Source organism: Silene latifolia, chromosome Y (genome assembly GCF_048544455.1).
Source record: "Silene latifolia isolate original U9 population chromosome Y, ASM4854445v1, whole genome shotgun sequence".
Taxonomy (NCBI): Eukaryota; Viridiplantae; Streptophyta; class Magnoliopsida; order Caryophyllales; family Caryophyllaceae; genus Silene; species Silene latifolia.
The window spans coordinates 220,060,394-220,087,106 of record NC_133538.1 but is presented as its reverse complement, the minus strand read 5'-3'; the positions used below and the strand labels follow the sequence as shown (position 1 = coordinate 220,087,106).

Genomic DNA, 26,713 nt, shown 5'->3' with positions numbered 1-26,713 from the left:
AATGGTCCTTCCGGTCCACTTTCTATCCTAAATTACAACTAACTTAACTTCCGTCCTCGTCAGGGTAGTCTACTATTCATAGCAGGTCTATTTAGTCCAATCTTCCGATCCAGGAATAAATTTAACCAGATTAAAAAGGTGACTCAGAAGCGTGCACTCAACTAAGTCGGTAAATACAGTTATATTGCTATGGGGACAGAGTCTCACAATTAATTCATCGAACCTATTTACTACATCGTCACATTTCTACCGCAGATTCCCTAATCCCAACATGAAACAGATTAGCTACTCATGCTATTAATATTGTCAAAACTAATAACGATGAATGAACTAACAATAAACAAAATGAAACGATAATTAAATTGCATAAAAGTAATTAGGGCAGAAAGTAAAAGGAACAAAACAAACAATTAAATTAAATAAAAGAGAGATTAATATTAAAAAGGGAGAAAGAGATTACAATCGCAAGAATCCGGCGTAAATAACTAACAAATCCGAGCGAGAAAATCCAAAAGCAAAAGTTACAGTGAAGAAGAAAAAGTAACGCAGTCCTTTTTTGTGAAGATGAATGATAGATAAACCTTAGATAGAATAGAATAGATAGCTAATGACCTAGTAACGTGCGCTTAAATAGAAAAACTACTAAGTCCAATAACTAAAACAAGTTCACGGGCTAATTAAAGCCTACGCCAGCCAAAACCACTCGATCAAGTAGTTTGAAACCATTCGATCGAGCATTTCTCCAGATAATCTACTCGATCGAGTAGAATTGTTATTCGATCGAGTAACTCCAAATTTCAGCACTTCTTGGTCGAGTATAATACTTCTCGATCGACTAAATCCAGTCATAGAAACCACTCGATCGAGTGATAAAACCGCTCGATCGAGTATTCTTCCTTCAAATCAGCTCAAACTCGTGACCGACTGCCTCGTAGACCGTTCCTTCACGCATCCCAATGCAAGGTCTCACTCTAGAAAATCCCGTCTCCTCAAAATGCATGCAAAAAGGACGAAAATGGTACGATTCCACTACTTTCGCGTTCATTTCTACAAAACGGACAAAACGAACCAAAGTAGCCAATTCGGGGGCAAAATGTAATATAAACAGTACGAAAGTACATAGAAATACGTGCTAAAATAGGCTAAAAAGACTATACAAAATGCACGTATCAAATCTCCCCAAACCGAAACTTTACTCGTCCTCGAGTAAACTAAAATGCAACTAATGGAACAGAAATGAAGACTCAGAGCTAGCTTAACTTGTCTACTTGAACCAATTTAATGCAACAAAAATTAACAGTCATAGCTAAGCAGTCAATACGCAAACGAGTTATAAGCTGTTCAGAAATATAGCCAACCTATCGACCTTGCAAGACCAACAAAATCGGACTCTCACGTGGCCACTCTTCTCTCATGAAGCAAAGGGTGAATGTTACATGTAAAAGAGAGAAAGAGAAACAGTCACTCACTTAACTGCAACCTACATAGCATGCATGCAACAAAAATGAAAGACGATTCAAGTACTAATGCACACACTCCAACCATTAATGTCCGTCACAGCCGAGGGCTTACAAATGATATGGGAATAGTGAGGGTCAGGTAAGAAAAGGCAAAACAAGTTATGGTAATGTGGAGGTAAAAGGGTCAAGCTAGTTTCTAACAGGACCATATAAGACCGTCCGAATCTCTACTGACTGAAAAATAACGTACAAGTGCCCTTCATTTGGCACACAGCTCACTAAACTCATACACAATCTCCTCAAAAATATGGAATAAAACGGAGGAGTGAGACCGTCACAAGGTAAAAAAATGAGCATATACCGTCTCAATTAAACTTAAATACAAAAACTTCTAACTTTTTTTTTTCTTCCACTGTGAACGTGAATCACATTTTTTTTCCTTTTTTTTTTCTTTTTTTTCTCTTTATTCACGTTTTTCTCATTTTTTTTTCTTTTTCAATTCCTTTTTTTTTCTCTTTTCTTTTTCTTCTTCCTCTATTTTCACCAACTCCAATCACGTGATACGAACCAAACTGCAGATAGAAAATCATACCACAAAAGGACATACTAAACAAGCTTGACTAGGCAGGCTCAGTTTGGGATGTAGCTAATAGGTTAAAAAGGCAAGTTTTGGCTTAAGTGGAGCTAAATGGCTGAAAAATATAAGAAGAGGGAAAAATTTGCAAGCACCTCCCTGCATGTGACACCGACCACAAACCCGAATGTGTGCATTTGACAAGAAATCGAATGTCATAAAAGTGCAAAAATGATGAACATGTTATGTAAGGAGTACTACTCTCAATTCCTAATAAACTGATCATGAATGTTACCAGTTATGGGCTCTAAACCTCAGAAATTGTAAAGTAGGTTGCCAATTTATCAGGTCAAGTCTAAACAGTCAGCTATATTTGAACAAAAACTCGTAGACTATGTGTATGACAAAGCTAATAACCATCAATAGAAGTGCAAGGCTCAAGTAAAATGACAAGTTACAGTGCAATATCATCACGATAATCAACCGTTCCGACTCAACCTATATGCAAAAATAAACGTGAATATTTTTGAATTTTTCTAATTTTTTTATTTTTAATGAAATAAAAAAACAATGCAAGCTGAAATAAATAAACGTGAATGCAAAACAAATACAAATGCAGACTCAAAAGGATGCAATACCCTCCCCAAACCAAAACGGACAACGCCCTCGTTGTCCTCCAGCATACACCAACAGATATAAACAGGGGAACGGGAATATACAACCAATAAAGAATAAAAAGCAATAAAATAAAAGGAGACAAAATAAAAGACTGAGATGGACATACAAAACACGAACTTCCCCAAACCAGCCAGAAAACTGGGGAAGTGAGTAGACCAGCAGCTACTCGTCAGCCTCCTTGTCACTGTCACGCACGTCCTCCACCGTCACCGTGAAGTCCGGATCTACCTCCTGCTCTCTCCTCCTCCTCTGCTCAGCTCGAGCTCTCTCTGCTGCCGCCGCCGGGTCCTCCTCCTCCTCCTCCTCACTAGCAGACTCTGGGTACCCCTCAGCTGGGTACGGGTAAAAGGAAGGGTGTGGCCAACCCTCTGGGATCGGACGGTGTCGCCGCATGTGATACTCGTATAGAGGGAACAAAGTCAAAGCCATGTCCCGTTCCATACGAGCCTGTCTCTCTGCAATCTTAACTAACAAACCATCACGGCGCCCTTGGTCCATGACCAAGGACGCCTCAAAGGGTGGTGGAGGTATAAAATTAGCTGGTAGGACCGGCTGTGTCTGGTCAGCGGGTGCGGGAGTAGGAGTAGGGATCGGGGTAGGTGTGGCCGTGGAAGTCTGGCCACCCGTGGAAGGTGCGGATTTCTCTCCGGTCTCAAGTCTACGCCGCTTCTTAGCGGCAGGTAAAGTAGTAGGTGGGCGGACCTGGAGGTGGTACTGAGGTAGAGGTGGTGGTCGGGCGCCCCGTGCAATAGTAGTCAGAGGGGCTAGACGAGGCAAGGTGTCACAAGGAATGTCGACAGACAAGGAACCATCTATCTTCCATGTCCGATAGTCTGTGGTCAGCCAAGTCTGAGAGTGTATGGCAGCTAGGCTCAAATACCTATCACCGTCTATGTAGGGTAAGTCACGAGGCAAGACGGTGAGGAGAAAACGGGCAAGAAAGGTGGCTATGCCACCGCAGAAAATGGTGCCCGTGACCTTTTCCCTCTGGGCCTGGATGTATTGGGTGGTCAAATAAGCGATGTTGAGGGTAAAAAGACCCTCGCAGTCAATGTTCAGGTAACTGCCTAAGATGGAGAGCTCATTGTTGTTGATGTTGTTTTGCTCCCTTCGGCCAAAAATGGTGCTCCCCATCAGTCTAAGAAAGTAACGGGCAGGGGGAAGGTGGACCTAAGCGAGCTTTCGCTCGGGTAAGGTGGTCTGGGCCAAGGTCCGCCAAAGCTGACGAATGACCTTCCTAGGGGCAACCGTGGCGCCCGTAAAGGAAAGGTCGAGTCTGGTACCAAACTCCTCCAATGTCATAGAAAAGGTCCGGTTATACAACTGGAAGGACACAGAAAGACTAGTAGGGACAGCGTCGTGTGCCCCTGAGGAGAAGGTGAAGGAGCTGAAGAACTCAAGGCTCAGCTCCCTGAAAGTGTGGCCGCTCATAGTGATGAGTCCGGCCATCCCCGTGCCACGTAAAAGCTCACAAACTGGGTCGTAGAAGCCAAGCCTCTGAAGTGCCGGACGGTCTAAGAATCGGGTAGGGAGAAACTCACATTCAACTAAGTTATAAAATCGCTCACGATAAATACCATTTACAAAAATTACCTGAGGGAACCGAGGGTGTGAGTCAAGAGAGTCGTCCCCTCGAACAGTGACCATGCCAGAAGAAGTAGCAAGAGTACTAGGAGCAGGTGTATCACGACCACGACCACGACCACGACCCCGGCCACGACCTATAAAACCTGAAGTAGAAGACCGTCCACTGATGGTACGAGGAACTAGGGCTGCCCGTAAAGCAGCTATGACTGCGGGTGAGTCCGCTGATACGTGGATTTTATATAGTCTTTTTGGCCTATTTATGCACGTATTTCTATGCTAATATCGTAGTTTATTGCTACGAAATTCCCGAATATGCTACTTTGGTTTATTTTGTCTTAATTGCAGAAATGGACCAGAAAGTACTGAAATCAAGCCATTTACCGTCCGTTTAGCATGCATTTGGAGGAAGAGTGAATTTGGAGCGGGAATGTAGCTATTTTGAGATGCGTAAAGAAGAAAGATAGCTAGGCGAGCAAAGGAAGAACTTCAAATTGCTAGTGCCTACTTTGAAGAGCCATATCTCGAGTTCTACAACTGATATTCAGGTGATTCTAGTTGGGGATGAAAGTTTGTCCTCTTAGCTTTCCAATGCCACCGGAATCACCCTGTTTGACCAAGTAAAGAAGAAATGACAGCCGTTTGAAATTCAGTGCGCAAAGCAGGAAATTGTGCGCTGGAAAGTACTCGATCGAGTAGAATTATGTTCGATCGAGTCCTTTTTCTACTCGATCGAGTAGTTGCATTTTAGGATTTACTCGATCGAGTAGATTTTCTACTCGATTGAGTGGTTTAAGCTTTAGTTTACTCGATCGAGTGGTTTTAAATCACTCGATCGAGTGGTTTCTCTTACGGGCTTGGGTTTTTAGTTTATTTCCGTCATTAGGTTAGTTAATAATCCAATTTTCTTATAAATAGGAAGGTAGGACGTCAATTGTACTCTCTCTTCTCTTCTCCACACACATCATACGTTACTTTTACTGCTGCTACTTTATTCTTCTATTAATTCCGGATCTATTTCTACTGTAACTTCTTTCCCTTCTTTTCCCTCTTTATTTTTTGTCAATGTTTATTATTCTTTTCCTTGTTCTTATTCTTTATTCAATTATGTCTAGCTAAATTCCTCTGCTAGGACTAGGCAATTCATTAGACTAATGTTAGTTGCTAATTAGGTTATTAGATCTGTCGTTGTAGTTGTAGTCTTTGTTGTTAATCGCTGCTTTAACTGTATCCTGCTAGTTGAGTCGACACAATTAGCCTTTTAATTTAGGTAAACCTTGACCTGGACCGAAAGGTTGGAAGGGGTGAGACCTGCAGTGAACAATAGGATGCTTTAGTGAGGGCGAAAGTTAAGCTAATAGCATTTTAGGGCGAATTGAGACCGAAAGGAGATATTCGTTGCCCCTTAGACCGACACATCGACTGATCTGTGACCTTAGCTGTGATTGACTAACGTTTATTGATGACCCAAAATCCTAGTTCCCTTCTCTTACTGTTAATTTCTCTCTTTTAATCTCTTAATAGTTTTAGTAAAATAATTTAAACCCCCATTTCTGTGACATTCTGACAGACAGAGTTAAACAGATAATTAGCAAAATAGCCTCCCTGTGGAGATCGACCCTACTTACCGCTGACTTCTGTTAGTAGTACTTAGGTATTTTATTTTTGGTACATAACGACCGTATCAATTTTTGGTGCCGTTGCCGGGGAGGCGACGCTTTTATCTGTTTTATTTTGTTTGTCTTTCGCCTCAAGGGAAGACTAAGTACCTTGAGGCTGTTCTTATCTTTTTCTTTAGTGCTGTTTTGATAGGCCTACAGGTTTATTAGACAGGCTACTGAGGGAGATATCGAAGGGATGGCTTGAGTACCTTCGATCCCTTTTTTTGAGATGCCATCCGTTTCCCGACTTATTGCTCAGTTTGAAGCCCAAGCTGAAAAACCTGCTAGTTGGGAAAGGAAGAAATCTTGGGGATGTGGTGCTGCTGAGCACGATGCACCCCTTTGTCAGGCAGCTGTAGTTGTGCCGCCACATCCACCCTATCAATGGCCACCGCAACAAGATCCTCCTGATATACTAGAAGAAGAGATTGCGGAGCTGAAATCCTTGTTGGAGACACTTGCATTCCAAGCACAAGAATATGATAGACAGTTCTTTTCGCGAGTTGATAAGCTCGAGTCTGTAATTGCTCAGTTAGTAGCTGAGATACAGATAGAAGAGATCGCGGAGCTGAAATATTTATTGGAGACGCTTGTACCCAAAATGCAAGAGAGTGATAGACCTATGGAAGCTCAATTCCTTGAGCTGGAGTCACAAATAGCTCAGTTAGCAGCTGAGTCAGATAATGGGCAACCAGAAGAGGTATACCTTACTGAGAGCGGTTTTTCCCATGAAGAAACCGTGTTGCCTAATGCTGAGAGTGATGTTTATGACTCGGATGACGAATTTCTATCACATTTCACTGCCCCACACGAAGATTTCAGCGCTGTATAGGAAGAATCACTCGATCGAGTGACTAAAAGTAGTCGATCGAGTGAATTTCCAGAAGAAAGTCTTCGATCGAGTAATATTTCTACTCGATCGAGTGGAATGCGGGAGGAAAGTGGTCGATCGAGTACAAATTCTACTCGATCGACTGAGTTGGCCAGCGAGAGTAATGATATGTTGCTTGGGTTCGTTTTATACGACAGTTTCGATGATGACGGTCATGATGAGCCTCCCTTATTCAAAGCCGAGACGGATACACTTGAAGCTACGATTTACGGGATGGATTCCAGTGAGGAGGGTGACGAGGAAGCAGCTGAGTCGGTAATTGCTCCTAGTACGGAAGAGGTAATAAGTTCCTTTATCTATGATTCCGTTGTTGAGAGCAACCAACCTGAGGTAGTAAACGATAATTTTATTATTGTTTGTTTTGATAGTATATTGCCTCGTTTGATTTGTGCTTCTTCTTTTAATGCTATACCCTCTCACATGTGGACGCGTAATTTAACAATTTTTCACCGTCCTTTTTATTTCAAAACTGTTAATCTAAAACGGGGCCCTACTAAATTGACAATTGCTCACGCGCTCCAATATTTTGTGGATAAATTTAGGAGCTCACATAGGAAATTTGTTAGACTTAAACGGTTAAACATTTTTAATTCCTATACTTTTATTCCACTATGGTGCTACTTATGCTTTTGTGTAGCACATGCGCAGATGTACGATTTAATGCTGCGCGCTTTGAGCTGTTTTGATTATAACTGATTACAGAGGCTCGAAGAAAAGAAGGTCGAGCTGGGACCTGACTGAAGCTAGCGCTACCCGGGAAGCAACTCGGAGATTTATTTTTCATTTTATTTTATTTCAGTTGTAATAAATGGTTTTCATACCATGGACTATATCAGTATGCTTGCTTTGTTAGTTTTGCGGGCTGTTTTTATTGCGTCTTTTGCAGGAATATACTAAGGATCACTCGATCGAGTACCTTTTGTACTCGATCGAGAGCTTTTGCTGCTGAAATCACTCGATCGAGTACTTATTCTACTCAATCGAGTACCTGCAAAAAAAAAAAAAAAAAATTTATCGATCGACCACTATTCCACTCGATCGACCACTATTCCTCTCGATCGAGCTGGTTTGGATGCCCATTGCTTGACTTAACTTCTTGTGATAATGTTTCAGAGCTATTAGTGACCTCCCACGTTGCTGGCTGGTTTGGGGAGGTCCCTTTTTCGCGTATCTTGTGAGTTTTCCGCATTTCCACTCTTTCTCTTTTAGTTTGCATTTCCTTTCCATGTTTTGGTACAATGAGGGCATTGTACGGTTTGGTTTGGGGAGGTTATGCATCCATATCTGTGTCTGCATCTTGTTTTTATTGCATTTCTGTTATCACGTTTAATTTCAGTATGCATTGTTGTTTATTTTCATAAAAATCAAAAATCTCATACTCATAAAAATTGAAAAAAATTGTTAAAAATTCAAAAAATTTCATGTTTACTTTTGCATATAGGTTGAGTCGGAACAGTCGATTTCCATGATGAAATTGCACTATGAATTGTGTTTTTGCTTAAGCCTTGCATTGAACTATTATTCTTATTAGCATTGTCTTATTGCATATCTACGAGTCTATGTCAAAATTTAGCTGAACGAATAGACTTGACCTATAATTTTGGCAACCTACTTATAATTTCTAAGATTTAGAGCCTTGTAAACTGGTGTCATTTGTGACCGGTTTCATGTAGGATTGTGAGTAGTTACTCCTTGCATAACATGTATCATCAATTTGCACGTATATGAAATTCAATTGCTTTTTGCCTGCATACATTCGGGTTAGTGGTTGGTGTCACATGCAGGGAGGTGCTTACATTTCCTTTTCTTTCATTTTTACCCATTTAACTCCACATTAGCCAAATTTGCCTGTTGACCCTTAGCTACATCCAAACTTAGCCTGCCTTGTCAAGCTAGTTTAGATTGTTCTGCGGTATATTGTCTATTGTATCAAATTTTGGCGCGTATTCTGTTGATTTGGAGTTGGTAGAGAAGAAGAAAAGGAGGTTGATGAAAAAAAGAAAAAAAAAAGAAGTTGAAAAAATAACGTGAAAAAGGAATTCGAAAAAAAACAGGAAAAGAAAAGAAAAAAGAAGAAACCGAAAAAATAGAAAAAGAAAGAAAAAAAAAGATGTTTGATGAGACGGTTTCACTCCTATGCTTTATTTACATTTATTGAGGAGTATCTTCAGTTCGGTTTGGTGAGTTTTGTGCCAATTGAAAGGTATTGTGCTTAATTCCTAATTGAGTTGGAAATGAATGTTGTTATATGGTTTTGTTTAGGTACTAGCTTGATCACCTATACCTCCACATTCCCATAAATGTTTAGCCTTTTCTTACACATTGCCTCACTTTACCGTATTTTTGTAAGCCCTCGGCTGTGACAGGACCTTGTTTGGTTGGAATGTGTGTACGGTAGCTAGAATTGTTTATCATATTAGGTGCATGCATGTTTATGTGGGTCGTAGTCTAGGTGAGCGACTATTTTTCTTTCTCTCTTACATATATATGTTCACCCTTTGCTTCATGAGAGAAGAGTGACCCGTGAGAGTCCATTATTAAAGGTCTTGCAAGGTCGACGGTTCAGCTTTATTATTAACATCCTATAACTTGTTTGCATTTGACTGTTTAGCTATAAGTGTTAGTTTGCTTGCATTAAACTGGCTTAAGTGAGCATTTGTAGCTAGCTCTGAGTTATCTACTCCGTTCCATTAGTTTGCATTTAGTTTACTCGAGGACGAGTAAAGGTTTGGTTTGGGGAGATTTGATACGTGCATTTTATATAGTCTTTTTGGCCTATTTATGCACGTATTTCTATGCTAATATCGTAGTTTATTGCTACGAAATTCCCGAATATGCTACTTTGGTTTATTTTGTCTTAATTGCAGGAATGGACCAGAAAGTAGTGAAATCAAGCCATTTACCGTCCGTTTAGCATGCATTTGGAGGAAGAGTGAATTTGGAGCGGGAATGTAGCTATTTTGAGATGCGCAAAGAGGAAAGATAGCTAGGCGAGCAAAGGAAGAACTTTAAATTGCTAGTGCCTACTTTGAAGAGCCATATCTCGAGTTCTACAACTGATATTCATGTTATTCTAATTAGAGATAAAAGTTTGTCCTCTTATGTTTCCAATGCCATCGGAATCGCCCTGTTTTACCAAGTAACGAAGAAATGACAGCCGTTTGAAGTTCAGTGCGCAAAGCAGGAAATTGTGCGCTGGAAAGTACTCGATCGAGTAGAATTATGTTCGATCGAGTCCTTTTTCTACTCGATCGAGTAGTTGCATTTTAGGATTTACTCGATCGAGTAGATTTTCTACTCGATTGAGTGGTTTAAGTTTTAGTTTACTCGATCGAGTGGTTTTAAATCACTCGATCGAGTGGTTTCTCTTACGGGCTTGGGTTTTTAGTTTATTTCCGTAATTAGGTTAGTTTATAATCCTAATTTCTTATAAATAGGAAGGTAGGACGTCAATTGTACTCTCTCTTATCTTCTCCACACATATCATACGTTACATTTACTGCTGCTACTTTATTCTTCTATTAATTCCGGATCTATTTCTACTGTAACTTCTTTCCCTTCTTTTCCCTCTTTATTTTATGTTAATGTTTATTATTCTTTTCCTTGTTCTTATTCTTTATTCAGTTATGTCTAGCTAAATTCCTCTGCTAGGACTAGGTGATTCATTAGACTAATGTTAGTTGCTAATTAGGTTATTAGATCTGTCGTTGTAGTTGTAGTCTTTGTTGTTAATCGCTGCTTTAACTGTATCCTGCTAGTTGAGTCGACACAATTAGCCTTTTAATTTAGGTAAACCTTGACCTGGACCGAAAGGTTGGAAGGGGTGAGACCTGCAGTGAACAATAGGATGCTTTAGTGAGGGCGAAAGTTAAGCTAATAGCATTTTAGGGCGAATTGAGACCGAAAGGAGATATTCGTTGCCCCTTAGACCGACACATCGACTGATCTGTGACCTTAGCTGTGATTGACTGACGTTTATTGATGACCCAAAATCCTAGTTCCCTTCTCTTACTGTTAATTTCTCTCTTTTAATCTCTTAATAGTTTTAGTAAAATAATTTAAACCCCCATTTCTGTGACATTCTGACAGACAGAGTTAAACAGATAATTAGCAAAATAGCCTCCCTGTGGAGATCGACCATACTTACCACTGATTTCTGTTAGTAGTACTTAGGTATTTTATTTTTGGTACATAACGACCGTATCATCCGCCACAGGTGTGCTCACCGTGGCTGAAGTAGAAGCTGTGGCTGCAGCTGTGACCTCCACTGAGGAAGAAAGGCTAGCAGCAGTGCTAGCAGTAGCAGTGGCTGTGACTAAGGTGGTGGCTGAAACAGGGCTAGCAGCAGTGATAGCGGCAGTAAACATAGTACCGGCAGTAGATACTACAAAAACAGAGGTACTGACAGGTGCGGAGACGGTAGTAGCAGCAGGGACTACCATCTCAGACAGAGACAGGGACGGACTGGCAGCAGAGCTCGAAGAGAGCATCAAGCTAGAATCCATCCTAAACAAATTGGGCAGGGGAATTTGATAAGAGACAATGAGTTTAACGAAGATGAAAAACAAATGTGAAATCAAAGATGAAAATTCCCTAACAGTCGAAAAAAATTCGACCTACAGCCCAAAAATTCCCAAAGTTTCCTCAAAAATTCTAATGGTTACAAGTAAACAGCGATAGGGGAAGGGTAGCAGGTATCAATGGCAGGAAATGAAGCAACAACTAAGGCGAATTAAGCATATGGCAGCAGCAAAACCCAGTTTACAGTCGAAAATTTCGACTGTAATTAGCCCTACTCGCAAATTTCTCGAAAAATTCGAATTAAACAAGAAAATATCAACGAGGCAAGGGAATTAAGCATCAAGTAAGATGAATTAAGCATTGAAACAGAATTATAGTCGAAAATTTCGACCTACAATAAGGACCGAAACCCTAATTCTTGATTATCCTCATAAAAAGCAAAAATTAAAGAAATTAAAGGATAAAGAAGAGTAAGGATCACTTACTTGATGATACAGCACCCACAAAGGACAATTAATCGACAAGAAACAAGCAAAATGGGCGATTTTTGATCGAAAAACCGCGGAACTTTAATTCCTTTAATAGATCGAGTAAAACGGCACAAATCAAGGGGAAAGTAGAGGACAAATGACGATTAATTAACAATAAACACAATGTAGGTGGTAGATTTGGCAAATGGGCAAGAAAAATGGAGGAATTGGGGTTTTTTTATCGCAAATAAGGAAGATAGTCGAAAAAAAATGATGAAGAATGAATTAGAAGTAAAAAGAGGGGAAGTTAAGGAGACTCCCTGCGTGGGCTTTGCACAATTACTCGATCGAGTGGTTTAAAAATACTCGATCGAGAACTTATAGCATGAATCCACTCGATCGAGTAAAAAGTTACTTGATCGAGAACTCCCCTTTTTTGCTTTAGTCGATCGAGCAGAATGGAGTTATTCGGTCGAATAAAATTCACTCGATCGAGTACAAAAAGTACTCGATCGAACTCTTCTCCTTGTGTAAGCTCTTGAATTTGCGTAAAATTCGCCAAACCTGCATAAGAACACTCGCAAAAATATCCCAAAATACCAAATACGAAAAGTAACAGTCTATAGTCTCTAATCTACGCTAAAAAAATGTCTAAATTCTAATTGTCCTAATAAAAGCATTAAATAAAGTTCAACGGAAATATTTAAAATTTGTTTTCACAATTTGTTACACGAGGCATTTCCCCGCTCACTTCTCAAAGCAATTCAGTAGCCCCTCGGAGGGCTTCTGACTGGAGGACGTCATCTCAGCAATATTAATCGTCCTCTTCAATTTCCACGAGCTTGCATTTGAATCATTAGGAGGAGAATAGTTGACGTCCACATACGCGCGAACTTTCCTCATCCTTACTCCTTTCTCACTGGCTTTAACATCGTCACTCCCACTTTGACTGACATTGATTGCACAATACCCTTTGACAGCTCCTGCCTTATTTTCATCTGTACCTGCAACAAGGAAAACAGATGAACTTTCCTCCTTTTTGCTCTCAACCTGAGGCGGAGGGGTCACAATAGCAGCACAATACTCTAAATTCTCGTTTGGAGTGTCAATAGGAGGGTCAATAGAAGAGAGGGCATTACAAGGCTGAGCTTGCATGGGAGCTCTTCGGAACTTAGACTGATGGAATATCAATTCCTCGTCCCCAACCTGAAACGTCAATGTCTTGCCCCCGAGGTCTATTACTGCACGGGCAGTAAATAAAAATGGTCTCCCTAAAATAATAGGGGTATGGGCATCTTCGGGGATGTCAAGTACAACGAAGTCAACGGGAATAAAGAACCTCCCGATCTTAATAGGTATGTCTTCTATGACACATAGTGGCCGTGATATGCTACGGTCGGCCATCTGAACAGTCATGTTTGTGCAATTAAACTTGGTCAAACCAAGTCTCTTAGCCAGAGACAGCGGTAAGACACTCACGCTAGCGCCAAGATCGCATAACGCGTTATCAATCAAATGGGTACCAATATGACACAGAATCGAAAAAATACCCGGGTCTGACTGTTTGGGATGTAACTTATTCTGAACTAGGGCCGTCCCTACCTCGGTCAAAGCTACCGTCTCATGGTCGTTAATGTGTCTCTTACGCGATAAAATTTCTTTCATAATTTTAAGGTAAGAGGGTACCTGTGTTAGCAGTTCGGCGAATGGCACAATGACTTGCAAGCTTTTCAGGAGTTCGGCAAATTTGCCGAATTGTTGATTAGCCTTAGTACTCTGCAAACGCCTCGGGAAGGGCACTGTGATGGGTATCTCGAGTCCCTTGTTCCTCTCTTCCAACGTGTCAACCGGATCAAGCTTTAAATACTTCGAACACTTCTTTCCTCTCGAACGAGGTCTTTCAGGCAATATTTCACTCGATCGAGCACTAGCAGGCTCTCAATCGAGCAATTCTTTATCTACGCTACTCGATCGACCAAAAATACCATTCGATCGAGCTGTTTCTTTAACAAAATCACTCGATCGACCAAAAATTTCACTCGATCGAGTAGAATCTTTTTCCTGTTCACTAGATCGAGTAGAAATTTCACTCGATCGAGTCCTTTCTTCAGCACTTTCACTCGATCGAACCCCAGAAATTAGTCGATCGAGTACTTTCTTTGTCGTCAGCTCCTTTTCTTCGACAGAACACTGTTCATCAGCAGTAATTACCTTCCTCGGGTCTGTTTTCAACACGTCCCGTCCCTTATATGAACGACCGCTCCTCAAATTAATTAAATTTACCGTCTCATGTGGATTCTTATCAGCTTGTGACGGTAAATGACCCGGTTTCCTTGTGGACTGGCTCGCGACTAACTGGACAACTTGAGTTTCAAGTGCCTTGATAGATGCATCTTTTTGTTGATCACTCAGTTGCCACTGCTTTGTCAAAGACTGCAACATTGTCTTCAACTAACCTAGCTCACTTACTCCACCAGAAGATGATACACCTTGATTAGGTGTAGGAAAGGAAGGGCTTCTGAAAGCCTTGTTGAGCCTATGATGAGGGACATATGGCTGTTGCTGCAACGGAGGATGGGTAAGATTGAGCACATTTTGACTTTTCCACCTCAAATTGGGATGGACTGCCCCTTGGTTGTTATAGTAGGAACCCCCTCCTTGCCTGTATTGTTGAAAAGCAAGGACCTATTCCTTCTCCGTAAAACAGCCAACAGCAGTGTGACCGTCATTGCTCCCACACCTCTCACATGTGACAGTCTCCTCTCTAGTAAGCAAATGAACCGTCTGAGGCTCCCCAGCAGAATGCAGCTCCAACTTATCAAATCTAGCATTCATGGCTTCCAGCTGAGCCACAACTTGCTTATTGACTGCATGAACTGTTCTAATACCATCCCTCGGGTTTCCATACTCAGCACAGTGGTTCGCCATCTCTTGAATAAGGGCCCATCCCTTATCATCGTCAGTGTTCTCTTGGAATCTTCCGTTAGATGATGCATCAAGTATGGCTCTGTGATCATCGTAAAGCCCATTATAGAAATGGTTGGACAGAAACCACGGATCAAAACCATTGTGAGGAAGAGACCTCACAAACTTCTTGAAACGGGACCATGCTTCATAGAAAGTCTCATCAGGTGCCTGCTTGAAACTTGTGATCTTTGCCCTCAGCTGATTGGTGCACTGTGGAGGGAAATATCTCTTATAAAATGCAAGAGCAAGGGTCTCCCAGTCTCTAACCCCCGCAGCCGTACGATCCAAATCAGTCAGCCACTCCCTGGCTAAGTCAGTCAAAGAAAAGGGAAATAGAACCTCCTTAATCTTGTCTTGACTTACCCCCTTTGTGGCGGGGATAGTAGAATAGTAGTCCGTAAAGACCTCCATATGCTTCCTCGGGTCTTCACCTGCCACACCTCTAAAGAGATTTCTCTCCACCAGATTGATAAAGGAAGGTCGGATGTCAAATGTATTCCCATCCTCAGTCTGGAGATTGAAACCCTTTGGAATTGATGATGCTTTAGGCTCCGAGTGACTAGCAATGTTCGGCATCTTTACTGGTTGGTTTACAGAACTAGAAGTATCTTCTTCAAAAGATGGATTTTCTGTAAAAAAGAAATACTGAAGCTCTGGTTCGAAAGTACTCAAGTCTTCCTTTCGTGATTCTCTTTGCAGACGGAGTCTATGCCTGAACAGTCTTTCTGGCTTAGAATCAGCTGAAATTAACTAAATTTGTCTGACCTGGGCATACACAACACTGAAAGAAAATAAATAAGAACTGCCTCAAGGAATAAAAATTCCCTGAGATAGATAAAATAAACGAAACAAAGACAGATAGGGCAATTGCCTTCCCGACAACGGCGCCAAAATTTGACAGGGCTGTCGTGTACCTATAAAAAATAACTAACTAAACTAACTATATAGCTAGGGAAGTCAGGTCGATCTCCTCAGGGAGGCAAGATATCTGCAAAAGTCCGTCTATTTGGTCACAAATGGGGGGTGTTTATAATTGATTTTCTAAACTAATTAAGGCTTTAAAAGAAAGAGAAGCAAGGAAAGAGTGGTAAAGGCAGAAAAAGAGTGATAAACTATCAATAAAGAGGGGACATGTCAGGATTTCGGTTCACTACGGTAGTCCAGTGACTCAACTGTAAACAACTTAGATAAATTACTGCGAGACGGATATGAAAAGGTCCTTCCGGTCCACTTTCTATCCTAAATTACCACTAACTTAACTTCCGACCTCGTCAGGGTAGTCTACTGTTCATAGCAGGTCTATTTAGTCCAATCTTCCGATCCAAGAATAAATTTAACCAGATTAAAAAGGTGACTCAGAAGCGTGAACTCAACTAAGTCGGTAAATACAGTTATATTGCTATGGGGACAGAGTCTCACAATTAATTCATCTAACCTATTTACTACATCGTCACATTTCTACTGTAGATTCCCTAATCCCAACATGAAACAGATTAGCTACTCATGCTATTAATATTGTCAAAACTAATAACGATGAATGAACTAACAATAAACATAATAAAATGATAATTAAATTGCATAAAAGTAATTAGGGCAGAAAGTAAAAGGAACAAAACAAACAATTAAATTAAATAAAAGAGATATTAATATTAAAAAGGGAGAAAGAGATTACAATCGCAAGAATCCGGCGTAAAGAACTAACAAATCCGAGCGAGAAAATCCGAAAGCAAAAGTTACAGTGAAGAAGAAAAAGTAACGCAGTCCTTTTTTGTGAGATGAATGATAGATAAAACTTAGATAAAATAGAATAGATAGCTAATGACCCAGTAACGTGCGCTTAAATAGAAAAACTACTAAGTCCAATAACTAAAACAATTTCACGGGCTAATTAAAGCCCACGCCAGCCAAAACCACTCGATCGAGTAGTTTGAAACCACTCGATCGAGCATTTCTCCAGATAATTTACTCGATCGAGTAACTCCAAATTTCAGCACTTCTTGGTCGAGTATAATACTTCTCGATCGACTAAATCCAGTCATAGAAACCACTCGATCGAGTGATAAAACAGCTCGATCGAGTATTCTTTCTTCAAATCAGCTCAAACTCATGACCGACTGCCTCGTAGACCATTCCTTCACGCATCCCAATGCAAGGTCTCACTCTAGAAAATCCCGTCTCCTCAAAATGCATGCAAAAAGGACGAAAATGGTACGATTCCACTACTTTCGCGTTCATTTCTACAAAATGGACAAAACGAACCAAAGTAGCCAATTCGGGGGCAAAATGCAATATAAACAGTATGAAAGTAAATAGAAATACGTGCTAAAATAGGTTAAAACGACTATACAAAATGCACGTATCATTCGGCCTGTCTGGAGGACATTTGGACGTGTCATCAAGATCTTTCACCTTCTTGCCCGTCATAGTGCTACGTCCAGTCATTGTAGAGGTGTGCAGAAAATAGCTGGGTGACGCGTGTTTCATTTATATATTTCATCTTGCCATTTTGCACGTATTTCTATGCCATTTTGAGTAGCGTAAGCTACTATTCTCGCTTGTTTCGGTTATTTTGGGTCCTATTATGTTTCATGTAGGTTGTTAACCCAAGAAGTGAAGAATGAGCCAAAACCCGTCCCCGGAGTTGCACTTTGGATACTAGTGACGGTAGAGCTCGGAAACAATCGTCTTGGAATGCGTGAGGCTGAAAGGAAGTACATGAGGCTGATGCTGAACGTTGCTGTTTACTGGTAAAAGTCGATCGACTATTGCATATTGTCGATCGACTGGTTACAATCTTGGGAATAGTCGATCGACTGAACCTGTTAGTCGATCGACTGTTTCTTATATCTGGCGAGATTTATAACTTAAATATCTAGGCCCATTAGTGACTTGTTGAATAATTTACTCTTTTGTTATTTAAGACGCCTGAGTAAACCTTTTTAGGTTATCTTTCACTTTTGCAAAACACTGTTACACGTTACATTTGTTCTAGTATTTTCGGATTGCGAACTTTGTAATTCCTCTTCTTTATTCCGGCAATTAATTAACCTTCGTTCTTCAAGTTCTTATTTGTTTTAATCTTTTCGTTCTTCTTTATTAATTGCGAGTTTATGCTAGATCGTTGCTTATATTTCATCATTTTGTTTAGTTTAATTTCCATTATTATTGTTGAGTTTATTATTACAATTATGCGTAGCTAATTCTTTTATGCTGGGATTTAGGAGATCCATGGTTTTGAGACGGTTTTAATCGGGATATTAGATCTGGAATAATTATATGTCCGAATTATTAATCGTAGTAATTAATCTTATTTAATTAGTTGAATGCATGCGACTAGTTACTTAACCTGGTAAACTCCGACCTAGATCGAGAGATTGGAGAGAGTGAGACCTGCTACGAACAATAGAATACTTTAAATAGAGCAAGAGCATATTAGAATGTTTCTAGGGTGATTAGTGGACAGAGAGGACCTTATCACTATCCTTAAGACCGTAATCTGACCAGTTTTTGACCCTACCCTTGATCGTTGTTAGACTATGGTGAACCGACTATCCTAGCTATCTCCCCTTATATTTTTAAACACATTCATTACTCTTTATTTCTCTACTTTTCGCTACCTTTGTTTAGAAATCAAACCAATCAACCCCCAGTTTTGTTACTTACACGGACTCATATTAGCAGATAGAACTCGTTTGTCTCCCTGTGGATACGATCCCGACTTCCTCTACTGCATTAGTTTTAGCCAGTTGGTTATTTTTTATTAGGTGTGCGATTTAGCTTGTCAAATTTTGGCGTCGTTGCCGGGGATGCAACAATTTTCTGTTTGCTTATTTTAGTTTGTCTTGTCTCAGGGAACATTATTTCCTTGAGACCCTTCTCATTCTTTTTTTTAGTGTTTTGTTTATGCCCAGGTCTCACAGGTCCGAGCTCGTACCATTCGACTCTAAACCAGAAGAGACTTTTCGAGCTAGACGAAATTTTTGGAAGCAAGTCAGTCAAGCAGAAGACTTGAGTACGCTTGACGCCGCTTACGCCAGTTTTATTGCAGAAAATCAATCTTTTGAAGAAGACACTTCAGTTTCTGCCACTACTACAATCATGCCAACTTTAGCAAGTCACTCAGAACCCACCCTTGAGTCCATTCTAAAAGGATTCAAACTCCCTACAATAGACGATGGAACTTTCGAGATAAAGTCGTCGTACATTAACCTGGTAGAAGGAAATCTGTTTGGAGGGCGAGCTACGAAAGACCCTGCTACACATATGGAGGGATTCCTTACATACTGTTGCTCCATACCCTTGACTGATAGGGTGAACCAGGACCAAGTAAAACAGGTGCTCTTTCCATTTTCTTTGCGTGACGATGCTGCGTGATTTAGACATGGAAGATCATGGGGTTACCGACTGGAACAGCTTAGCTCTTGCCTTTTACAAGAGGTATTTCCCACCATAAAAGACAAATGCCCTGAGAAACCAAATCACTAGCTTCAAACAAGGTCCCACTGAGGATTTAAATGAGGCATGGGATCGCTTTAAGAGTCTGGTTCATTCAGTCCCTCACTATGGGTTTCAGAAGTGGTTTCTCTGCAATCAATTCTACAATGGGTTATATGATGACCATCGCGCTCTACTCGATTCTTCAGCCAATAGGAGATTCCAGGACAACACTAATGATACCAATGTCTGGAAACTAATTGACCAGATAGCTACCGACACTGCCAAATATGAGAATCCCAAAGGTAGTACCAGAGGGGGAGGATCATCTAATGGAGTTGTTGCGCTAAGTTAGCGGCATTAACTGCCCAGATTGCCAAACTAAAGACTGCCCAGTCTTTGGGAAACCAGCAAACAGTTCATTCCATGACCCAACAGGAGACCCCTTGTGAGCGATGTGGTATTGCAGGAATGGTGCAGTTGAATGTATGAGCCCCTTAGAACAGGTCCACGCCTTTTAGTCCTTCAAACAAGGTACACCATACCTAAATTTCTATAATGAGAGGACTAGGGAGCATCCTAATTTCTCTTATCGGAGCCAGAATGTTCAAAACCCAACTCAACCACCGCCACAAGGTCCGAACCCGACATACACTATCCCTCAGAATCGTGGAAATCAACCATAGAGTGGTTATCAGAGGAACAATCAAGGAGGTCAACAACATCAGAATAATAACCTGTCAGACATTAAGGCCATGCTACAACAGATGGCAGCCTCACAGAAGCAAGAGGCCCTTATCACTCAGTTAATGGCACATAACAAGATGTTGGACAATCAAATTGCCCAATTATCTACTTCAAGTAGACAACCAGGTACGTTGCCATCTCAGCCTGAGAAGCCACATAACACGACTAATGCGATTCATCTTCGAAGTGGTCTTACTTATGATGGACTCGTGATGCATGAGAGTGTTGAATATGTCATAATTGAGGAGTTAGATGTGGATGAGTAACGAAAAGCAGCTGACGAAGCTACTGTAACGTCTGAAAAAAGTTGATCGACAGCAATTGATGGTCGATCGACTAAAACCGCAAAACAGAACAACAACGAGACTGAAAAAAGTTGATCGACTGGGCAAAATAGTCGATCGACCGTTTGCGTTAGTCGATCGACTGGTTTAGATGGTCGATCGACTTTTTCATTAGACAGAGCTGCTGATCCATTACCAGTTACTGATGGGACGTCCCTTGATACTGATAAGATGTCCAATTCTGATAAAGGGAAGAGTAAAGCTGCTGACCCGCCAATCGTTATCAAGGTACCTTTTCCGGGGCGCCTAAAGAACACAAAAGTCGAGCAATAATTTGGTAAATTCTTGGAGGTCGTCAAAAATCTTTAGGTAACTGTACCTTTTACCGAGCTAATTACCCAGGTGCCCTCTTATGCTAAATTTATGAAGGATATTTTGACCCGTAAGAGGAGCTTTAACGAAGTGGAGACCATTGCTTTTACAGAAGAGTGTAGTGCACTCCTACAAAGCAAGTCTCCGCCAAAATTGAAGGATCCTGGTAGTTTTTCAATTCCCTGTACCATAGGCACTCATGTAATAGATAAGGCTTTATGTGATTTGGGTTCCAGTGTCAGTGTCATGCCCTATTCAATTTACGAGAAACTGAATATGGGGCATCTTAAAGTTACCAACATGACCCTACAAATGGCTGACCGGACGGTTAAGCAACCTCTAGGTAGGGGATGATAAGGTCACTTTTAATACCTGTTGATTTCATTGTGTTAGATATGGATGACGATACTCAGATTCCTATAATCTTGAGTAGACCATTTTTTCATACTGCAGAGGCTATCATAGATGTCAAACAGGGACGTTTGACTCTTGAGGTAGGGGATGATAAGGTCACTTTTAATTTGGCTAGCACGCTAGCTAAGCCTATTATAGAGGATACATGTTATGCTGTAGACATTGTAGACGAATCTATGTATGATTATTGGACGGGATCCCTTCTAGGGGACCCGTTAGAAGCTTTGATAGCTCTTGATGATTTTGCAGAGGATGAACAGGTTGACTACAGGATAATAAAAGCGGCTCTGAAAGGTAAGGAGTTCACTATTGAGAAAGGTGAGACGGTAAACGTCATAATGGACACATCTTATGCTGCTGAGGTAAAGATACCAGAGCGTAAACCTCTTCCTTCTCATCTTAAATATGTGTTCTTAAATGATTCTGATTAATATCATGTTATTGTTAATGCTAAACTTGATGATAACCAACTTTCTGCTTTGTTGGTCGTTCTTAAGAAAAACAGGAAAGCTCTAGGATACAGTTTTGATGACCTTAAGGGAATCAGTCCTGACATTTGTATGCATAGAACTGAGCTAGAGGAAGGACTTAAACCCTGCCAGAAGGGTCAGTGAAAGTTGAATCCGAAGATACGGGATGTTGTTATGGCAGAGGTGATAAAACTACTTGATGCAGGTATTATTTACACCATTGGGAACTCCAAGTGGGTAAGTCCAGTTCAGGTAGTCCCAAAGAAAGGAGGGACTACGGTGGTGAAAAATGAGAAAAATGAACTAATACCAACTAGAGCAGGAACAGGTTGGCGGATGTGCATTGACTACAGATAATTAAATGCCACCACCAGGAAAGATCACTTCCCCCTTCTTTTTATTGATCAGATGGTAGAAAGATTAGCCTCACATAAATTTTTCTGTTATTTAGATGGATATTCAGGTTTCTTTCAGATCCCAAACCAGCCTGACGATCAGGAAAAACCTACTTTTACTTGCCCGCATGGTATTTTTGCTTATCGCAGAATGCCATTTGGATTGTGTAATGCCCCAGCTACCTTTCAGAGGTGTATGACGGGGATATTTTATGAGTATATAGAGTCTATTATGGAGGTATTTATGGACGAATTCAGTGTATATGATAATGATTTTGATGATTGTCTGTCTAACCTTGAGAAAGTTTTGCAGCATTGTATTGAAGTTAATTTAGTGCTGAATTGGGAGAAATGTCATTTTATGGTCAATGAGGGCATCGTCCTTAGACACTTAGTGTCTGATAAGGGTATTCAGGTTGATAAAGCAAAGGTGCAAGTGATTGAGCAATTACGTCCTCCCGTTACTGTTAAGGGAGTTAGGAGTTTCCTTGGTCATGCTAGCTTTTACCGCCGGTTCATTAAGGACTTTTCTAAAATTGCTAAACCATTTACACAATTTCTACTTATATATGCTCCATTTAATTTTACTGATGAATGTGTTAATGCTTTTAACAGGTTGAAGTAGGCCTTGATTACAGCACCGATCAATCAGCCTCCAGACTGGGAGCTGCCCTTTGAGATTATGTGCGACGTTAGTGACTATGCCATTGGCGCGGTGCTGGGCCAGCGGAAAGACAAAGCTCTGAGTGCTATTTACTATGCAAGCCGAACTCTGGATGAGGCTCAGGTGAAATATGCAACAACAGAGAAGGAGTCTTGTATTTATAATAAATTATTCATCCAATTTCAATTTCAATTATTTCGTAAACAATAAATTTATCTAAGTAATAAAACAATTCGATTACTTAGACCGTGTCTCATTTAATCAAATTACAATAAGACACGTTAACTTTACTCACAAAATCATCCGTCAATTTTAAGCGATTTAATTAACTCGTATCGGCATACGATTAATTAAATAATCAATTAAGAGTATTTCCCTATAGGTATGACCTAAGGGGATCAATCGATCACCACCGTCGCACGACGAGTAATGTCAAACTCTAGTCAGCCAATCATTACCGATATGTGTGGACCAGTTGACTGTAAAATATTACATTCCACATGTATTCTTAAAATGAGATTTAAACATGTGATCATCATGATCAATAGTTGTGATCGCATTATTGTCGGAGGACACAAATTCCAACAATCTCCCACTTGTCCTCGACAAGTGTGCATCAGCAATTCTCTTATCCTATTACTATCTCCCACTCAATGGAAGGTGTCTTTCAGGTCGTACTTGCAAGTGATCATATCGAGAGTGGTTTCCTCGATCTGGAGAATAACTGATTGACCGGAATTATCTACCATAGATATCTTCCGAGCGTGGCCACGCATTTCCAGTTCATTTCTCCTCGAGTGGCCTTGAGATATTGTTATAACCCTGACAAGGGGTGGACAATTCATATCGCACTTATTCCCTTCGACTAGCCACAACCATCATAACCCAAACTATGCCCATTTGACCCCATTTACGAAGGTCCTAGTAACATAAATCAAAGTTAATCTGAAACTGTGCCACCTTAGGCAAACAGTCTTTAGTCAAAAGAATATACTCATTAGAATACTATAGTATCTCTCGCCACGACCAGGCTATATAAATTTGCCAGAACTCTATAAGCGGTCATAAGGCCCGACATAGTGTTCCAAACAGTCTGCCTACGTGATCGACTAGTAATCTCACATGACTCTATGGCACTTGAACTTGCCATCAATCGCATCACACTCTAGTCACTTCGAGACGTCACCTCATACAAGTGATTATGGGCGAATACCATTTTAATCCAGGTTCACTTTAATGGGGTTCAATATTGTCTCTACAACCCGTTTTGATGTAACAAAGTATAAAAGGAGTTTTTAGATTTAAAAACTCGAACGACGAATGTGATTATCACATATGAATAGTCAATACCTGATTACTACTTCATATTTTATAATCCAATTTGATCATGTATGTAGTTGTTCATCTCAATCCAATTGATATGACATGACTCATCATGTTAAGCCTATGAAAAGGCTTCGGTTAGTAGGTTTTATCAACTTCTTGTACCTAACTCAACCTTACTACATACTCGTTTTCCTTTGTAATGTATACATTTGCATTACAAAACTTTCTGAGTACGTGTCTAGATCCAATCTAGACATAGTCCCTCTAGCCTTAGAATATCTCCCACTGTTTTCACAGTGTGCGGTATCCATCCTCTTGCACATCTCATGATTGCAAGTGTACTCAATTTCCGTTGTAAATATCTCTCATTGTTCTTTATTGCCTAGAACGATTCTAGCAAATCTATTTCTTAAATAACATCGCCATAATGGTTCCTTAAACATCTTCACGTGTTTTGTATATGGTTTTGTCTGAAACCTTTTGCAATCTCAATTGTCATTCGTGTAACACCCTTACACAAATTAGTTAATTGCATCAAAAACACTTAACTTTCCATCCTTAATGCTTTTACAAGCACTTAAGGATAATCTATATGGCTACTAGGTAACTATTACTTAAATTCGATTTGAAACAATTCATCATACTCAAAGTATATGAAGTGTTATACATCATTACTTATTTAATTGATCCGGCATCGGAAGCAAATGGAATCAATCAAATATGTTCAAGTCGTTGAACTAATCATGAATCTTATCAACATAAGACTTCTTATTTGGCGCTAATATCACGTGCATTTATCTCTATAAATCTGGATATTAAAGATGTATTATAATACTCCAAAAGTCTTAAATCATTTTTAATGATCAATATGTCATCCACATATAAGACTAATTAAAATTACCGTAACTCCCACTAAACTCCATGTATAAACACAACTTCTCGACTTATGGAGAAAAGTTTTATAACATGATCAAAACATTGATTCCAACTCATTGATGTCCTACTTAAGACCCTCTCTTAAGTTTCACATTATCATAGGATGGCAAGAATCTACAAAACTTAAGACATGTATTGAATACATTCCTTCTAATTGAAGAACTGGGTTTTAGATTCACTCGCTATATATATCAAATAATGAAACAAAATCCCTAAGAAGATCCAAATAGACTTAAGCATTTCAACTAGTGCAAAACCCTTTGCTACCAATCAAGCTTTGATATCTAACAATTCACTTAGAATTTATTTCGGATTTTCATGGCTCAAAGCCTTTTATTTAGTTGTGACTTAAACACTCTCATGTAAGTCATATGTTCATTACTTTCCAGAAGTAATCAACTTGAATAAAACAATTTATTTGTAAGTTGCAAGCTCTTTACTTTCTAAAAGTAACCTTAATTCATCATCTTTAACAAGTGATGACTTTAACCTCCTAGGTTTTGAAGAAACAACGTCTTACACAAAATGTCTCAAGTAGCCAAGAAAGACCAGTTTCTTGCGACATAACATTCTTTGTGGCTCTTGAATAATTTCTCCCACTCTGTCTTCTAGAAATAAATTTGTATTCTAGAAAGACAGCTTCACGAGCCACAAACCTGTTGTACTCGTGATTATAGTAAGGAAAAATGAGCATTTGTTTCTTTTGAAAACTTACAAACATGGTACCCTACAATTAAATAGCTCATATGATTCGTTTTAGATTTAGTGGAAAAATAATTTAAACAAAATGATAAAATCCCCAAAAGGATCAAGTAACTCAAATTAACTTGATTGAAGTCCAAACCATATCGAATAGCGTTTGATTTCTTTATCCAACCACACATTATCCCATAATGCGTGCTAAGAGAGATTAATTTGTGATACTATATCACATTTACTTTGGCTTATATCAAAGTCTTCACTTTGATAATCCCATCACGACTAAATCGTGATTCATTGAACACTTTGAACTTCTTCAAAGATTTCTCTATTTACCTTATTAAGTGAACACATTAGCGTCAACTTAAATCGTTGGTAAAAGAAAATAATCAACCTATTTTGGATCAATGATTTACAACCTCGATCTTCTTTTCAACCAAAAGGCACGAGACATCTTGCTTTGAATACAAGATACGCATATGCCATAAGATCTAATGGTTTCAAGAGTACTCGATAACTCTTTGCGTTCATCATTCCAGAATCTAAGGTTTAATCTTGGGTTACCAATTTGAGTCTTGCATCATCTACATGATGTATCAGTCCAGTTTGGTTTAGAATATATTCACCTTGATAATGGGCTAGCCATACATCAAATGATGGTGTATAGGGTCACATAAGTGAAACCTCTTTTGTATCTTAACAAGTTTATATTCTTATTTAGAGTTTATGCACTTAATAGTCACAATTAAGTACAACTTTACACCCAAAAACTAGATTGAGTATACAATGACTCTATCTCTCAACATCATTGTTGCTAGTCGTCATATTCTAATCATCCTATGTATCAAATACAATGATGAAAACCACCACCGGTTTCTAATATTGACGAAGTAGTACTAGCAAAATTTATGTCAATCAAATAAACATTTAAAGAAGAAGGTCCCATTAGATGTCCCACAACTAACTTGTTGATTCTTCAATAATTTGGGGTAGTTTCCTTTCTAGCGTCCAACAATTAAGACAATGGAAACTTTATTGGTCGGGATTGATAGGTTTAGTATCGTTATTCTCAATAACTTTACTTTTAACATTACCTTGTATCAATTCCATTCTAATTTTACTTCTTTAAACCTCACCCTTTTCTTAACGGTTTAAGAGAATGCTC

At 39.7% G+C, this 26,713-nt stretch overlaps 2 non-coding genes across 2 annotated transcripts; one reads left to right on the top strand and one right to left on the bottom strand.

Annotated features, from left to right (window-relative positions):
- The first annotated feature begins 14,901 nt into the window (after positions 1-14,901).
- Positions 14,902-15,007, top strand: LOC141636386 (small nucleolar RNA R71). The gene has a single exon (XR_012541003.1). It is a non-coding gene; the product is annotated as a small nucleolar RNA R71 (small nucleolar RNA).
- Positions 15,008-19,269: 4,262 nt separating this feature from the next.
- On the bottom strand, positions 19,270-19,376 carry LOC141636420 (small nucleolar RNA R71). The gene has a single exon (XR_012541034.1). It is a non-coding gene; the product is annotated as a small nucleolar RNA R71 (small nucleolar RNA).
- Positions 19,377-26,713: the final 7,337 nt, after the last annotated feature.